The sequence below is a fragment of the Oncorhynchus kisutch genome, linkage group LG22 (genome assembly GCF_002021735.2).
Source record: "Oncorhynchus kisutch isolate 150728-3 linkage group LG22, Okis_V2, whole genome shotgun sequence".
Classification (NCBI taxonomy): domain Eukaryota; kingdom Metazoa; phylum Chordata; class Actinopteri; order Salmoniformes; family Salmonidae; genus Oncorhynchus; species Oncorhynchus kisutch.
In genome coordinates this window covers 26,215,685-26,235,155 of record NC_034195.2, presented here as the reverse complement: position 1 = coordinate 26,235,155, position 19,471 = coordinate 26,215,685, and the positions used below count along the sequence as shown (strand labels likewise).

Below are 19,471 nucleotides of genomic sequence, written 5' to 3'. Positions count from 1 at the left end.
CCATCGATCACCACATTATTTTGGAGAGATTGGAAACCCGACTTGGTCTCAACGGACAAGTTCTTGCCTCGTTAGATCTTATCTGTCGGAAAGATATCAGTTCGTCTCTGTGGATGGTTTGTTCTTTGACAAATCAATTGTACCTTTCAGTGTTCCTCAAGGTTCCATTTTAGGACCACTATTGTTTTCACTATATCTCATGGTGATGTCATTCGGAAATACAATGTAAACTTTCACTGCTATGTGAACGACAAACAGCTGTACATTTTGATGAAACATGGTGAAGCCCCAAAATGTCCTACCCTGGAAGCCTGTGTTTCACACATAAGGAAGTGGATGGCAGCAAATGTTTAACTTTTAAACTCTGACAAAACAAAGATGCTGGTTCTAGATCCCAAGAAACAAAGATATCTGTTTGATATGAAAATTCATCTTCATGGTGATCAAGAATATTTCAAGGGCAGCTTTTTTACATCTTCGTAACATTGCAAAAATCTAAAACCTTTTGTCCAAAAATGATTCAGAAAAGCTAATCCATGCTTTTGTCACTTCTATATTAGACTACTGCAATGCTCTACTCTCCAGAACACAGATAAAGCACTAAATAAATTTCAGATACTGTTCAATTTGGAAGTCTTTATGGTTCCAGACTTCTTCCATTTAAGAATGATGGAGGGAACTGTGTTCTCTGGGAACTTCAATGCTGCAGAAATGTTTTGGTACCCTTCCCCAGATCTGTACCTCGACACAATCCTGTCTCAGAGCTCTATGGACAAGTCATTTGACCTCATGGCATTGTTTTTGCTCTGACATGGACTGTCATTTGTGGGACCCTTATATAGACAGGTGTGTGCCTTTCCAATTCATGTCCAATCAAGTTGTAGAAACATCTCAAGGATGATCAATGGAAACAGGATGCACCTGAGCTCAATTTCAAGTCTCATAGCAAAGGTTCTGAATACCTATGTAAAGAAGGTATTTCATTTGTGTATACATTTGCAAACATTTCTAAAAACCTGTTTTCGCTTTGTCATTATGGGGTATTGTGTGTAGAGTGATGAGGACTTTTTTTTAACAAGGCTGTAATGTAACAAAATGTGGAAAAAGGGAAGTGATCTGAATAATTTCCAAATGCACGGTATGCTGTTTAGAATGTAACTGACACTAACTCTACCATGGTTTTCCAGACACAATGAGAGAATGTGAAATGTAAGCCACACAGTTTATGAGGCACTGGCTGTTTGTGTGCTGATATTTTTTAATTGCTTCAGACAAATTTGTTTTGAGACAAGTGTCAAATTCTGGAACATTAAAGTGCATTTCGGCGGATGGAGCACGTAAAAGGCGTGTCCTCAGGGAGTACTGTGATGCGCTGGTAATGAGTGGAGGTAATGAAAGACTTCACACTGACAGATGTATCCATTTAAAATAGTAATAACAACAGTTAAGATGGCAAAGAGCAAATTACACACAACTTTCATTAAAGCACATGTTTATCCGAGCTCTGCAGGGACCTGTCATTTTTATCCAGTTTCCAAGAAAATAAGGGAATGCACAACTATCATTGCCCCTCAAACAAGGTCAAGACGGTGATAGAGCCTTGAAAACATGTGCAACAGGGTTAGGTTCCCCCTGAGGACAGGCTTAATTCACAGTGTTACACTGTATATCCACTATTGTGGATATCAACATGTCATCAGAAAGGTCTTCGCTGAGGCCTGCTCTTCATCATTATGATATGGAGGTTAGGATATACAGTAGTCCAAAAGTTGATGCTGTTAGGGGAATGCACTTATTTATGAATGATAGCTGTATTTCTTCAGGAAATGCAAGCTATTCTAGGAATAGTGATATCTATAAAATATGCTATATTCAAATTGCATTTAAAATCTATCGCTCTCACATGCTCATTTCTGCTAGCTAACAAACAGGCAAAGAAAGGTAGCTAGCCAATGAATGTGGTTTTGTTTTGATTAGCTAGCTAACGTAAAGTTTTACCAGTCAGATGAAAGCTAACGTTGGCAATGTAGCTAACCAACAAGCAAGGAAAGCTAGCTTTATTTAGCCAAGTAAGGTTTTTCATAAGGCTGAAGTCATCATGTCTAAACTGCTGACCTAGACACTTGTGTGTAATCAGAGTACAAACAAATATTCACAAAATAAGCTAGCTAACATCCTTGGCTACTATGATAGCCAGTTAATGTTAGCTAGGTAACATTAGCCAACGTAAGACTAATGTTAGATAATGCAAATGATCAATTTATGCACCAGAATATATAATTTATTCTTCCACAACACATAGGTAACTAGCTAAATAGGTTCAAAGTAGGATGAAAGCCAATGCCAAACTTTGTGAAATTGCCACACTGCTAGCTAACTACCTTACAATGCATGCAATGGGCATTGCAAAACTAGCTAGGTAGGTTACTTCATAGACCAAGTTACGGTAAGGTAGCCAGATTTCAGACAAAACACTGCAGTTAGCTACGCTACATGTCCTTGACTAAGAACAACCAAGACCACAACAAAAACCATAACCGAGAAAACAAATTGGTTTGTTAAGAAACAGTAAGCTAGTTATGAATCGCATATTGTCAGTCAATGGTTGAACCCATACACACACATGTAAACAGAATCTCAGTTTAGTTGTGCACTCTGTCCGACAGCGAAGTCTGCTCAAAACAATTGACGTAATTAAGCACGTGTTGTCATGAGTGGATTTGTGTTTTCAAGTGCAAAAGTGATTGCTTCTGATGAAAACGCTTTATCTGCTTTCCTTCCCCGCTGACGTGATGGGCCATAGCCTTGAGTACCCCAGGCCAGATTAATCTAACCCTCTCTCTACTTGCTTAAATTGTGCGCCATGCTGTGCGCAATCAATAGAAAATGAGATGCTTGCTAACCTGGTTAGATACGTGACTAAACAAATCTGCTTTCAACAGATCAACTGTTTTAGACGATTGTATTTGAACCAAGTAAGAGAAATAAACATTCAATCAGTACTGAGTAAAGTAACAGAATTATTTTGGAATAAACGCTTCCAGAATGTCCGTTTAAATGGTCTGTCAAAATCAACATTTCTAGAACGGGGTTTGCAGTGTAATGGTTAGAGTTATCACCTGTGGATCTGAAGATTGTGGGTTTGCCTCCCAGAGGTCATAAACCATTATTTTGTTTAAAGTTTTGACAGCTCCCTCAAGACACAAACACACATTTATTTTAATTTACTAGGTGGCTCTTATAAGAGCCTTTAGGTCCGTGGAGTGGCAGGCAAGTGGTGGTGTGTACTACTGCTTGCATCTTGCTAGAATGAAGGAGAGACCAGCTCTCAGACAGGTTGTTGCCCTCATCCATGAGATGCACGCCACCCCTACGGTACTGCCCAGGGATGCAAGTGCACTAGTCCCTCCTGCAGCAAAGCACCCCTACAACATGATACTGCCACCCCCGTGCTTCACGGTTGGGATGGTGTTCTTCGGCTTGCAAGCCTCCCCTTTTTCCTCCAAACATAACGATGGTCATTATGGCCAAACAGTTCTATTTTTGTTTCATCAGACTAGTGGACATTTCTCCAAAAAGTACGATCTTTGTTCCCATGTGCAGTTGCAAACCGTAGTCTGGCTTTTTTATGGCAGTTTTGGAGCAGTGGCTTCTTCCTTGCTGAGCGGCCTTTCAGGTTATAGCGATATAGGGACTTGGTTTACTGTGGATATAGATACTTCTGGACCTGTTTCCTCCAGAATCTTCACAAGGTCCTTTGCTGTTGTTCTGGAATTGATTTGCACTTTTCGCACCAAAATACTTTAATCTCTAGGAGCCAGAACGCGTCTCCTTCCTGTGCGGTATGACGGCTGCTTGGTCCCATGGTGTTTATACTTGCGTACTATTGTTTGTTCAGATGAATGTGGTACCTTCGGGCATTTAGAAATTGCTCCCAAGGATGAAACAGACTTGTGGAGGTCTACAATTTTTTTTTTTTAGGTCGCTGATTTCTTTTGATTTTCAAATGATGTCAAGCAAAAAGCTGCTATGTTTGAAGTTAGGCCTTGAAATACATTTACAGGTACACCTCCACTTGACTCAAATGATGTCAATTAGCTTATCAGAAGCATCTAAAGCCATGACATCATTTTCTGGAATTTTCCAAGCTGTTTAAAGGCACAGTCAACTTAGTGTATATAAACCTCTGACCCACTGGAATTGTGATACAGTGAATTATAAGTGAAATAATCTGTCTGTAAACAATTGTTGGAAAAATGGCTTGTGTCATGCACAAAGTAGATGTCCTAACCGACTTGCCAAAACTATAGTTTGTTAACAAGAAATTTGTGGAGTGGTTGAGAAACGAGTTTTAATGACTCCAACCTAAGTGTATGTAAATTTACGACTTCAATTCTATATATATTTTTTTTTTCAGGGGGTGGATCAGCTTTAATATTGAGGATAGATTGTTGCTTCCATCAATGTAATTGTCTGCATCATTTCCATTCCCCATATCTTTTTTTGGTAAATATATACACTACCTTTCAAAAGTTTGGGGTCACTTATTAATGTCCTTGTTTTTGAAAGAAGCTTGCTCGATTGTCTTAGGAGAGGTCATGGGAAAATGTTTACTCCATATTGGCTATGGGTTTCTGGTTTTTCACTTCCCTTTGGAAAATCAGGTGTTAATATTAACTAAATACTAACTACATGATTTCTGTTGCCATTTGTCATTGTTGTTTACTTCTACTTAAGTTTTATTTCTTTGTTATGCCGTATTATAATGTTGTATAATAAGGTTCCATCTACCATTCCATGTTCTATTCAAAAGTTTAAGGTCACTTAGAAATGTCCTTGTTTTTGAAAGAAAAGCACATTTGTTGTCCATTAAAATAACATCAAATTGATCATAAATACACTGTAGACATTGTTTATGTTGTAATGTTGTAGGCAGAGTTCCTCTGTCCAGTGTCTGTGTGTTTTTGCCCATCTTAATCTTTTATTTTTGTTGGCCAGTCTGACATATGGCTTTTTCTTTGCAACTCTGCCTAGAAGGCCAGCATCCCGGAGTCGCCTCTTCACTGTTGACGTTGAGACTGGTGTTTTGCGGGTACTATTTAATGAGGCTGCCAGTTGAGAACTTGTGAGGTGTCTGTTTCTCAAACTAGACACTCTAATGTACTTGACCTCTTGCTCGGTTGTGCACCGGGGCCTCCCACTCCTCTTTCTATTCTGGTTAGAGGTTGCCAGTTTGCACTGTTCTGTGAAGGGAGGAGTACACAGTGTTGCACGAGATATTCAGTTCCTTGGCAATTTCTCGCATGGAATAGCCTTCATTTCTCAGAACAAGAATAGACTGACGAGTTTCAGAAGAAAGTTCTTTGTTTCTAGCTATTTTGAGCCTGTAATCGAACCCACAAATGCTGATGCTCCAGATACTCAACTAGTCTAAAGAAGGCCAGTTTTATTGCTTCTTTAAACAGGACAACTGTTTTCAGCTGTGCTAACATAATTGCAAAAGGGTTTTCTAATGATCAATTAACCTTTTAAAATGATAAACTTGGATTAGCTAACACAATGTGCCATTGGAACACAGGAGTGATGGTTGCTGAAATGGGCCTCTGTACACCTATGTAGATATTCCATTAAAAATCAGCCGTTTCCAGTTACAATCGTCAATTACAACATTAACAATGTCTACACTGTATTTCTGATCAATGTGATGTTATTTTAATGGACAAAAAAAATGTGCTTTTCTTTCAAAAACAAGGACTTTTCTAAGTGACCTCAAACTTTTGAACGGTAGTGTACTACAGTAGCGATGTTGGAATTGTACTTCAAACTATGTGTAGGCAGGTTGCTTAGGATTCCAACTTTCTCAAACTGCCTAATTCATACTCTTAGAGGAGGTTCTTCCTCGTGAATTTCCTTTCTTTTTCGGCTTCAGACCAATGCCTATTCTCACTGAAAACTGTTTTTTGTTTTTAATGAAGATATATTTTGCATCATTTGCTGCAAATGTTGTTCATACTGTTTTGTATAATCCATAACTAAATATATAATAACTGCTTCTTGCAATGCCCAACAGTCTACATAATGTTGTAGGCCTACAGTATTTTGCTACTGAAAATGTATGATTGCACAACAACAGTTTTGGTTCACATTAACAGTGGTTCTGGAAGGGATTCTGAATGTACACTTTGCCTGAGGACATCACATGACTGGCATTGTAGTTTACCATTATACAGCAGTATACAGCAGTATATCTCTTGGTGGTGAATGCTTCCCACTACTGTGGGAAGCATTGGAGTCAACATGGGCCAGTATCCCTGTGGAACGGTTTCAACATATTGTAGTCCAAGCCCCGATGAATTTAGGCTGTTCTGAGGGCAAAAAATGTGTTCCTAATGTTCTGTACACTCAGTGTACATTTACCCGGACGGGTCATAATGCATTACTTCTGCATGCATGGCATAGATGGTCGAGAGGAGAACGTAACTTGGTCATCCATATGGATGATGAGGCCGCTTGGTGACTTGGTAAATTGCATTCAATGGAGCAGGGCAGTGGTTCTCATCGGGCAGATTCTGGTGTATTGGCTTGGACCAACCCCTTCATCCCATGGCCTAGCTGTTGTCTCAGGTACAGACAGTCAGTGAATCATTAAAGGTCAATCGACTCCAATGACAGGCCATAACAGTACCTCATCCTTGTCTGATGGAGAGAGGAGGAGTACAGGTTAGAAGACATGGCTGGAGTGTACCACAGGGCTTCTTACCTGGGCATTCATTTGTGGCCTGTAATTTTCCTGGTAACAGAGAGCTGCTCTGAAGACAGCTATAGAACTCTCTGTTTGGTGTTGTTGGGGAGTCACGGTAAATGATGGATGGTGGGTCATTGAATGAAGATCAACCTTTTCTCGTGTGTGAGAGTCTACAGTGTGTGTGCGTGTGTTTCCACTCAGTGCCGCCTCCTTCTTCTTTATTCCAGGTGGGGTTCTCCCCCTATTTATCCTGATTTAGTGTGGACAGATATTATTTTAAACAATGGTGTGTCCAATGACTCGAATCGGTGGTGTGAAATTTTGGAGGATGTGTGCGTGAACGTGTGCGTGCGTATGTGTTTGTGAACTATAGCTGTTGGAGTCTCTTTGTGGCACTAAGAAATACCTCTCTCTCTGTCAGCCTGCATGGAGATGGGCTGTGTGTGCCACAGCACTCCTGCCCACACGCCTAATGGCTGGGATGCGGAAATGAGTTGCTGGCTCTCGCTGTGTGTGGAGGCAGGGGATGTGTTAATTGAAAGTTAGGATCACTTTGTGACCATTACAGGGAAACCTGAGATGTGTTAACGCGGTGGAGTCAGGCAGCACCTGCTGTCACTGGCTAATTGTGTTGGGTTTGGTCATGTCTGTCAGCCTGGGCTCCCATCATGCTCTGCCTCCAGTTACATCTGTATTATTACCAGGGTTGACATTACAGCAGCCACAGGGGGTTCTGGGTAACCTGCGACCTCACTGCCATGTCTCAGACAGACATGCTTCCAAAAAATTAGCAAATATTCTTTAATGTCTTTAATTTTGTGGTTAATTCAGTGTTTACATTTTAGTTTTAGAGCCTTACATTTATTTCAGTTTCATGTTGTATTTTGTTTTTATATGTTCTGTTTGTAGGGGATATATTGATTTAAGCAAGAGAGAGAAACGAATGCTATGCATTTTAAATTCAGCTTCACTTACATATGCATGATGCACTCCTGAACCAGGATGCTGTGAGGATGACTGGTGGGGAAGCCATACTGTGCTTATGAGGGCCAGCTAGGGGCAGCTATGTATAATCTGATTTAGAATGGAGCAACCTCCTATTTATTTTTAATTGTCCCACTGTAGCATTTAAGAGCTATTGATCCCAGGAAAAGCATTAAATGACAGAATCACTATTACTGTTAATACCCTGCTTGGGGAAGGTACATCAAAGGACATTTTAATGTCACTGACTTTCTAAGGGAATTTGAAGGCGGGGTTTGAATAGGCTGGCCAATGAGTGAAAAGGACACACAATAGACAAACGCAGAAAAGAATGTGAGGGCAATTTGCAGCTAATCAAATTGTATCTGAGCATTGATTTTCAAAGTAGAAGTTTATGCTGCATGAATTTCAAAAGCTGACACCATTGAAAAGTCAAATGCTGTGTTCCCATGGTTAATCCTTTAAACTGTGAGTGGCTACTGGGAAATGGTGTATTGCTATTCACAGAGAAAGATACAGTATACAGTTTATAGTGTATTATATTGAGGGAGAGACCTGTAAAATAATGGATTGAGGAAAAAAAGAATGTATGAGGCTCATAGGTTTTGACAACTGTCTCCTGTCAGATATTGTTCAATCAGCACATTCATGTCTTCAAGCTTTGTGTGGTTGCATCAGATATCACACCTTTAATCTAGCTAGGCCCTTTGTTGAACAGTAGCCTTGCATCCCCTCTACTTGCAAAATATGGTCCTTTCAAGTGACACCTCCCCCTTCTTCTGCCACCAACCCCAGATGTTTTGATTAGCAGCGACTCGTATGCTGGTCAGATCCCGGGATTAATGATGGATAATTTGCCTAAGGTTGGCATGGCACACCGCCTCGCTGCCAGCCTTTGGATGCCATATGGGCAGAAGCAGCTGTTTTCATTACTCTCTCTTGCCCAGATGTGTCAAACAGGATGCCGGCTTCAATCCACAGTCTTGCTGGCACTTGGTGGGGGGTGCTTTCTACTAGCCTGGCAGCTAATTACTTTAATGTAGCCGAGGATGGAGGCCCTGTGTGTTTTTTAAAGGCCTTTTACAAACAGCTGAATGCCAGCTGTCACCTCTGTGCACAATGAGGGAAGACAGATAGATGGTGCCCGAGCTACTGATGAGTGTGGCCATGGGCACAGACACATCCCAGACCAGGGGCAGAACAGAGGCAAACAGGCCTCCTCTCAGGAACAAAGGGAAGGTCATCTCAAACACACGCTGCAGAAAGCCACCGCCACCGCCACAGCATCATACTGACTCCTACAGTCAGACAGTGAACTGATAAACGTCTGCTGCTTTCAGATAACACCTTTTCCATGAAGCTCATGTTGTCAGGTTTGTCCTCCCAACCTCCAGAGATGGTTGTTTATGTTCTGTAGATAGAATCAGTCTCTGATGCTGCAGTAATTTGAGCAGGGGAAGCAGAGTGCCAAGTCACAGCGAAGACCACACACAGGATCAGCTGGCACAGGAGCAGAGAACACAGAGCACAAACAGAATGGAGGATGGTGCCAAAATGTCAGCCATGTCTTTACACAAGTTTCCAGGGACCAGAAACATGTGTTACAATGTTCCCAGTTACTATAGAGTAGCTCTTTGTTGTTCAGTGTTACAGAAAGTCCTGAGATTTGTTATAACTGGTAATTTTTTGTTGTTATTAGCATATGCAATACAATTCAGAAGATGTAATATTTCCCCAGCAAACATACATTGACACATGTCAAACTGTTTGAATAATACAGATGATAGCTCAGCACATTCAATCAATATCATCATTACAGCAACACAGGGCATCAATACGTTTTCATTTTAGTGAGTTTGTTTTTTCTCTCGCTTTGGTACTGTTTCAAATCAAATCAAATGTTATTGGTCACATACATGTGTTTAGCAGATGTTATTGTGGGTGTAGCGAAATGCTTGTCTTTCTAGCTCCAACAGTGCAGTAAAAAAAAGTAACATCTAACAATTTCACAACAATACACACAAATCTAAGTAAAGGAATGAATTAAGAATATATAAATAGATGGACGAGCAATGTCAGAGCGGCATAGACTAAGATACAGTAGAATAGAATAGAATAAAGTATATGCATATGAGATGAGTAATGCAAAATATGTAGACATTGTTAAAGTGACTAGTGTTCCATTATTAAAGTGGCCAGAGATTTCAAGTCTATGTATATGGTAGCAGCAGCCTCTAATGTGCTAGTGATATATGTGGAGAAATTTCACAACTCTTAGTACAAAACTTTAAGCACATTTTCAATTGCCTTAAGTACAACACACAAAATCACACAGTAACTGTTTCACCAAGCCTAATCAATGTTTCATGTAGAAATACCTTTCATATAAAGTAATTGCCTTTCACAATGCAATGCTCACAATACTTTTCACATGATTATTTTCTCATTAGTATTTTGTTTAAATACATTTGACCATCACTTATTCCAACTGTGCTTAATGGTTAATCACTTAACCTTTTGCTAAACCTATCGATTCTAAACTGTTTTTTCTACTATATATGGACTTTGAGAACTACAGGAAGAAAATGTGTGTTTATAAAGTATAAACATCTAAATTACATGTATGATACACGATAACCATACATAATGACTACTCGTTATTAGTAATTGATTTAACATAGTGGTAACCACAATTGCTCACTGTATAAAAGGGTGTGTGTGAACACTTGCAATTTCTTTCAACATGGAGCAGGATAGACAGCAAGGGAGAGGGGGCCCGTCAGGGAGGTGGACATGGGCCCCGTCAACGAGGTGGACATCAGAGAGAGGGATGCAGACGGCAGGAAACTGTTGTGTCTAATGAAGTCTGGGCCAGAGGTCTTACCATGGCAGAGGCTGCCAGATCAGTTCACCCCAATCTTAAAAGAGAACATTTTGCCAAGAAAAGCAGTAAGTCTGCAAGATATGCTCTATGCTTTACCATTACATTTACAGTAAACTACATATTGTCAGTGGTGGAAAAGGTACCCAATTGTCATACTTGAGTAAAAGTAAAGATACCTCAATAGAAAATGACTCAAGTACAAGTGAAAGTCACCCGGTAAGATACAACTTGAGTAGAAGTCTAAAAGTATTCGGTTTTAAATATACTTGTAATGAGTACGATGGGAGACAGAGTGCTGGATTTCAAGTGCGGGGCAGGGCGCAGCAAGGTTTTTTCTGTAAAGGACCACAGGAGGAGGCAGGTAGCTGGGTCCAGGGGCAAGCAGAAGGTCATACACAGGGATTCAGAAAAGGTAACAGTACAGGCAGGGAAAAGGCTAATAGCGTAGTCCGGGAGATCAGGCAAGAGGTTGATGACAGGAAATCTGATAGGCAAAAGTACAGGCAGGGAATAGGCAAAAAGGCATCGTTAGTGAGGATGGCCGAAAACTACGATGCACAGGAGGACTAATATGGAAATAACAGCACTCCGAATAGAATGTTTGTCAAAACAAACAATACCTCACAATGATGGGGTGCAAAGAACTGAACTAAATAGTGTGTGTAAATGACATACAGGTATGTGAACAGGTGATCAGAATTCAGGTGATTGGGATCTGGAGAGTGAGCTGCGTTCAGGGGATCTATGTGTTTGAGAGTGAGTTGGAAGCAGACGTTACAATACTTAAGTATCAAAGGTAAATGTAATTGATAAAATGTACTTATGTATCAAAGTAAAAGTACAAATGTAAATAATTTCAAATTCCTTATATTAAGCAAACCAAATAGCACAATGTTATTGTTTTTCAATCTACAGATAGCCAGGGACACACTCCAACACTCAGACATCAATTACAATTGAAGCATTAGTGTTTAGTGAGTCCGCCAGATCAGAGGCAGTAGGGATGACCGGGAATGTTCTCTTGATAAGTGTGTGAATTGGACCATTTTCTTGTCCTGCTAAGCTTTCAAAATGTAACGAGTACTCTTTCAGTGACAGGGAAAAAGTACGTGGTAAGGCCATTGAGTTGAACGATGACACCTTTCCCAATGTTGCATCCATCAGCCTACCAACAATCTCCCTCCTTTTGAAGAGACACCAGGTATCTATAAAACACATTTACTTGGTGCCTTTTTGAGAGAAACAACAACCGGGTGAAATAACTGCGATCCGAGTATGTTCAAGTATAGCACTATATACTGTATTACTGTTACTATTTGATACACATGCTACTTGACAATATCATATTGGAACTATACTGTAAACATAACTAACCAAAATATATGTTTAGATGGTGATGGTGCTTGATGCTGCTGTGAACCATCACAAGTATATCTCTGTTCATGAAAAGGACCTCAACCTGGCCAAACTCGGCACCATGGGCGGAACCTCATCGACCAACGGGCGAACGTCAAATTGCCTCGACAATGTGGGGGAAACATCTCCATGTGTGCAGCTATCTCTGAAGATGGTGTGGTAGGACATAGGCCATTACTTGGATCCTACAACGCTGCATACCTCATTGTGTTTCTCACGGAACTTGAGCAGGCCTGTCAAGGTGATGGAGTCACCTATGTCATTGTGTGGGACAATGTCAGGTTCCACCATGCAGAGGTAGTTCAGGTATGGTTTCATACCTATCCCCGATTTGTGATCCTATACCTTCCCTCATACACTCCTTTCCTCAACTCTATTGAGGAATTTGTTTCATCATGGTGGTGGAATGTGTACAATCACAATCTCCATGAGCGTGTCACCCTCCTTCTGGCCATGGATGAGGCATGTGACGACATCAATGCAGACCAATGTCAAGTTTAGATTCGCCTTGCCAAAAGGTTTTTCCCACGGTGCATGAACAATGACATTCACTCTGATGTGGATGAGAATGTATGGCCAAATGCTCAAGACAGGCTTGGATGCAAATTAATGCGTGCTAAACGTTATGTTTTATTTTCATTCAATTCATTTGATTGATTAATTACATTTCTTACATTTGATCACATACAGTACAGCTATGTTGCAATTATATCTGAAGAATAAAATGCTTTCTTTGCATGAATGATTGTAGAGGATATCTTCATTGATCACACCTTTGATTATACATTGGTTAGATATTATGGAAATTTCAGATATTCTGTCAATTTTGTTGGGTAATGTAAGTGTACTGCCTAATGTGAAAACGGTGTAATTTACAGTACTGTAGCATATTCCGTTCAGCAGCAGTACTTCTAACGGCGGCGATTTGAAACACATCTTGCATTGTTTGCTATTGGATTAACTGGTAGTTAAAACGGCTAAATTGAAAAGATATCATTATGTTGTGTTTTGGTGATTAAACAAAGAGAAGCTAACCCTGTAGACTTAGCTTTTCGAAGTGATCACCTTTACACCCGAAGGCTTAGCTTCTCGAGTGATCAACTTTACACCCCGTAGGCTTAGCTTCTCGAGTGTTCAACTTTACACCCCGTAGGCTTAGCTTCTCGAGTGTTCAACTTTACACCCGTAGGCTTAGCTTCTCGAGTGATCAACTTTACACCACGTAGGCTTAGCTTCTCGAGTGTTCAACTTTACACCCCGTAGGCTTAGCTTCTCGAGTGTTCAACTTTACACCCCGTAGGCTTAGCTTCTCGAGTGTTCAACTTTACACCCCGTAGGCTTAGCTTTTCAAAGTGATGCTTTGAGAGATGTAATTGGTGTATGTCTTTACCACATGAGTAATGTCAGTCAATACTAGTGTGACTTCAGGGGCAAAAGACAATGGAAGCTATGCCTTTGTTCTCTGTCTCCAGGCATTACATAACTAATGTACACAGAGCCCTGGGTAAATGTCATGTTTTCTTGCCTTATGGGACACTCAAGAGAGCTTAAATTCATGCATCTTGACTTGAAGAGTCATTGAAGGTTACACTATTGATATGACACAAAACATGAGTGGATCATGAGTTCAGTCTGTGAAACCCTTTTTCTCCAGCTCACCCTAGCTAGCACTCAGTCACTTGGGGGTTTTGTTGTTGTGTTCAGTATTGATCACGAGCTTGTTTGCTTTTATTAGGGGAAAAGATGGGAATGAAGTGCATTTAGCAGAAACAAAATATGCTCATTAAGAGTAAGCATTTGTCCCTCTGTATTTTTTGGCTACATTTTGCTCAATTGACTTAGCTATTGCACCATAAGGGTAGGGAAGAAGCGAATCCTTAAACGATTCTTATTGTACAGACAAATGGTTCTTTATTTCTCTGTTGTGGCACATAATTGGATATCTGTTGTTTTGTTTATCATTGCCTGCCTCATGTAATCTACTGTGTGGTGAGGAACCCCTTCATTGTCCTTCTTTAGTCATGCTCACTCATGGGTGTCTGCGTCTTCTCCCATAGGAACCCATTATTTTCCTTTACATGCAAGAGCTCACTGGATTGTGCATCATACTCACTGAGGGACTTGACACTTGTTTTGTAGAGCTCGTGTATTTGTACAGTCTGCTCCTGTCTAGTGCAGGGGTGCTTCTCATTTTGAAAGCCCGACTCAATGTGAAAGCGTTCATATTGAAAGTCACATGTTTGGAGAGAGCATGAAGGGTTATACTGTGGGAGAATGAAGCATAAAGGCAGGGATACCTCATCAAGCATGAGCTTGATTTTCCAAAATCGCAACAAATTGATGATAAGATTAGATCTTGTTTGTACCTGTCACCTATTTATTTCGTAATTGTTAGTGTGCAATTGCTTGCTTGTAGCTTTTAGCTTTACCTGAAATCAAGTTATAAAACACTGTCTATGTTTGAAACAGTACTTCAGTCATTATTCCTATTCATTTTGTTAGTTGGATACTCCCTAGTGAGGGGTCTCCAACTGGTCTACCACTAGCTACCAGTAGCTCGCAGCCCACCTATGAGTAGCTCGCCAAACAATTCTGAAGGTACATGCAATTTTCACATGTTCCACCACAAACTGTCATAAACTAGTCTCACAAGTATCAGACCCCACAAGCTCCCACAGTTACTATCTGATCAATGCAACATTAACATCATCCCGTCCCTGGTTAGCCACTATTGGCTTAAAAAGACAAACCTAACAAAATCTGCCAATTAATATTGCATCTGTCTGTGTGTGTTACGCACGTTGTCTATCACTCCGTGTGTAGCCAGTTTATGTGATAACCGTCTTATGTGTTGACAGAAATACTTTCCCAAAACCTTCTTAATTAAATGTTAACTGAAAAGTAGCCTTACATGGCAGAAGTATATAATGAGTAAGTATATAATTTGCCATAAAATGAGCAGCAGCAGTATAGAACCATCGCTAGACCGACACATTAGATGGCACATTTGTCATGCCCTGTTTACATTGTGATGTAAAGCTAGGCTAGGTTGAAGATACCATTGTAGCTAGCGACTTCCACCTAATAATAATCATCAATAACAAATGTCCTTACCATCACAATAAATTGAAACTGGAGGAAACAGTCATATAATATAACTAACTTAACAGCTTATTTAACATTACTATTAAAATAGTACTCACTTATAGGAACGGATAAATGTTTACAACTTGCTAGCTGTCCCATAAATCCAACCAGAAAACCACATTGTCATCTTCTTCTGTGGTTTGGTAACTTCCTGTTCTTCGACGTACAAGTATGCGGCGTCCGTTTCGCAACGGAGCCTTGAACCGCAAGGGGGTGTTGTTTTTCCGCTTTTTTGTGGACGTTCCCAATAAAATGACATCTGGCCCAATGTAACGGAGTGCTTATGGGTAGTGTGAACGAGGCTTCACTAGATGCACAAATAAAGGGCCAGATGCATAATTAAAGGGGAATTACACAAAAAAATCTAAATGTGTTAGTTTTCTTCCAGACCAAAAGCAGAATGTCTTCTGATGTGATTTAAGCATTGATATGAACTCAGAACATCCAATTGAGTTGTTTCTCTATGAACAATTGTTATTTTAAGAATAAAAAGCAACATAATTTGGGAAAATATCAAAAGGAATTTGGGAGAATTCTTATAACGCTCCCTTAGTTGTTTAATAACCTTTATTTTACCAGGTATATTGACAGAAAATAGTGCACTACTTTCTCTTGTACACTAAGGACCTCGGGAAGAGTTACAGGGGAGACGAGAAGAGAAGAATGTGCCTGTCACACCCTGATCTGTTTCACCTGTCCTCGTTATTGTCTCCACCCCCTCCATTTGTCGCTTGTTTTCCCCAGTGTATTTATCCCTGTGTTTCCTGTCTCTCTGTGCCAGTTCATCTTGTATGTCCAAGCCTACCAGCGGTTTTTCCCATTTTCCTGCTTTGCCTTTTCTCCTTTTTCTAGTCCTCCCGGTTTTGACCCTTGCCTGTTCTGGACTCTGTACCCGCCTGCCTGACCATTCTACCTGCCCTGACCTCCAGCCCGCCCGCCTGCCACTCTGTACCTCCTGGACTCTGATCTGGTTATGACCTTTTGCCTGTCCACGACCATTCTCTTGCCTATTAAACATCTTAAACTCCAACCATCTGCCTCCTGTGTCTGCATTTGGGTCTCGCATAGTGTCATGATAGTGCCTATTTAAAAGCTATAATTGATTTTGTAGCTGGCGACATATTTCATTTTTTTTTAAGTCGCTCTCATGCTAGAAAAGGTTGGAGACCCCTGCCAAGGTGATGACTTTCTCTCAGTAGTTTTATGGCACATTGAGTCTCCCACCTATTTGATTGGGAGTCACATTATCAGTTCTATTTTAGATCTTTTTTGAACTTTTACCCCTTTTTCTCGCCACTGCAACTTGACACAATGCCCACTTAACCCGGAAGCCAGCTACACCAATGTGTCATAGGAAACACTGTGCACCTGGCGACCGTGTCAGTGCGCATTGTGCCCAGCCCACCACAGGAGTCACTAGAAAGTAATGGGACAAGGACATCCCTGCCGGCCAAACCCTCCCCTAACCCGGGAGACACTGGGCCAATTGTGTGCTACCCCATGGGTTTCCTGGTCATGGTGTCTTAGACCACTGCACCACTCAGGAGGCCTCCACATATTCAGTTCTAACATAGAACATACTGTTCACCATACAATACATTTTAGTCATTTGTTTTACCCTCTTCATTTCAAGTATCTAAAGTGCTAATAGGAGTTTGAGCTCATTATTGAACTTCACAGTGACTTAACATTTTTTTAGTTTTAGTAATTGTTTTACTTTTTTAAAAGTATTGTTATATGAATTTATTTTCTGTCATTATGGTCTGTTTGATACATTCTTTTCCCACTTAAAGAAACATGGTTTGGTCCTAAGCCACATTCAATTACCAAGTATGTATTATTGTTGTCTCTGTTCTATGGAAATACTCTGTCTGAATAGATTTGAAGGGAAAATGAAATTCAGAGTCTCCACGCCCCCACTGAAAAGCAGTCTATCCAATGCTTTGATTTCAGCTATGAAATTATCATTTGAAAAAATAAATAAAGAAGGGAACATATTGTACTCATTCAAATCTAACTTTGTTCCCCCCAAACTGGAAGATTGGATTTTCTTTATTAAATTAGCCCTCTTCTTCACACACTCAAGGGGGCCATTGGCTCAAGGCAGTGAGAAAAATGTCTGGGTTTTGGGGTGCAAGGCTGGCATAATGCTGGTTTGTGAAGAGAATGAAATGTTTTGTTCTGGTGGTGCCCTTCTGCAAGAAAGGGTCCATTTGGACTCCCGTTTTTTAACTGGCCGTCCCTGCTTTCTTCTGTGCTCCTCTGTGTTGTGCCAGCTTCAGCCCTGAGCCTCTCACCGAGAGACAGCTTTGATGTGGCCCCGCTGGGCCGCCGCCCCCCCTGTGCCCTGATTGGTGGATGGCTGGCGGGGCGATGTGGGAGTGGATGGGGGATGAAAGCGCACGGGGCAGCGAGGGGGCACCTGCACACAGAGCCTGGCCTGTGTGGCTCCTTCATCTTCAACCGCTTCCCCTGACCGCCGGCTGAACTCCCGTGTCAGCGACCATCACACGGTCGCTGTGACCTCTCCATCTCTGCCTGCCTCGTTCTCTCTATTCACTCGGTCTGTCTCTGTCTCTCTCTCTCTACTCACTCAATCGCTCTGTCTGCATCTCTTATTCCTTCTCCGTCTTTCTCTCCAACTCTCTCTCTCTTTCCATATAAGTGTATTATGAGAGTGTAGTTGTCAGTTGACAGGTGTAGTATGTGCTGTGTATTCAGCTGCAATATACAAGGTGAAACAATATGTTGCAAGGATATTGATGTCTGTGCCTCTGGAATTGAACTGGTCTTTGTACAAGTGATCCCAGCATGTGCTCTGAACAAAATGAATACATTGCCAATATTACAGTTATAAAGCATTTACTTTGTGTTGGATCTTCATCTAATGTCATGTCATACTAATATTCCAGGAACACAGAAATCAGTTTCACTGTAAGGGTGTGGTAATGAAAATTGTAATGACAATTTTAAATATTTGACATATTAAGACAATATCCATTTAATGTGAAGCAGATGAAAATTTGCCAACATCTGTCAAGTTTCAGCTGTAGGGCTGATTGATTTGCCACTCTTGACCTCTGTGTGAATTTGATTAACCATAAAATGGTGCATTATGTCACCCCTATTAGGACCATTTAGTATTGCCAGAAGGTCAGAGCAAAAAATACCTCTTTTTCACTTTTATTGAGATGTCTCAGCAATAAGGGCACTGTTTCAGTACAGCTGTATGCCAAGAAGGCGCAATCAACTACAATGAACTCCTCTGTGCCATCACATTCCAGACGTTTCACTGTGTCCAAAAGAATATGTGATGCGATTTCTTACAAATAAAACAAAGAAAAAGAAGAAGAAAAAGAAATGTTGCCAGGTGGATAAACTGAAATAAATGATTTTAGTTTGAGTAACATGATTATCAATTCATTTTGGTTTATCATGTTTACATAAGCTTGGATTCAGTATTTTGGATGTGAATAAAAAATGATCACATTTTAAGGCCAGAAGAAAAACTTGTGTCTCTGATTTGACGAGTTTGTGAGTACCTGAGAAACTATTAATTTTTCCCACTTACGGCGTTACTGTTGAAGTAATACTTATGAGGCTTGCGACAATGCATTGTCTATTCGGCTGAGATGATAGTTGTGTATAGATTTACTGCAGTGTGTCTGTATGAGTGGGGTTGTCCAAATAACGTGCTGTATTTTCTGCTAGACCGGGGTCCTGACCTTACTCTCATATGCTGCCGGTGTGCACCAATGTCCCAGGTCTCAGGGAAGACTATATGATTATGATCCCTCTGCTTTTTAGAGCCGTTTGGAGAACAGAGATCTGAGCTGACCCTGTGTAAATGCAGTTGTTGCAGAGGGGACCTGCTTGTAAATGAGGGTCATGGTTCAGGTGCTAGAGGTCACAGGGGTTGGACCTCTTTGTGCATGAGGGCGCCTCAGTGCCTGCCTCCTCTTCGACCTCCTTTTGCTGAACGTGCATTCGATTGTGTTAGGTCCGATAACGTATGGAGCTCAATGGCAACAGAGTCACCTCTGGGCCCAGCGAGATGTGAAAGGTGACAGGCAGCAGGATCTAAGCCAATAGACCTCAAAGAGCATCTGTCAGATGTCTCAGACAGAAGTGTGTGCTCAGCAGTCACAAAGCACTCTTTAAAAGAGACACGGTGATTGTATAGATGGACAGGTGGTACCTCACTATTGTCTAGCGCTGAGTTTTGTTTAACCTTTTACTACATCCCATGTTTGTTTGTTGTTTACTTTTCCCCCATTAAGAGAGGGAGAGGGAGA

At 40.9% G+C, this 19,471-nt stretch overlaps 1 long non-coding RNA gene across 1 annotated transcript in view; it reads left to right on the top strand.

Moving 5' to 3' along the window:
- Positions 1-18,685, top strand: part of LOC109867357 (uncharacterized) — a 76,476-nt gene extending 57,791 nt beyond the window's left edge. The window contains exon 3 of the long non-coding RNA XR_002251793.2: positions 17,453-18,685. This is a non-coding gene — a long non-coding RNA (uncharacterized LOC109867357). The remainder of the gene's footprint in view (positions 1-17,452) is intronic.
- The last annotated feature ends 786 nt before the right edge of the window (positions 18,686-19,471 follow it).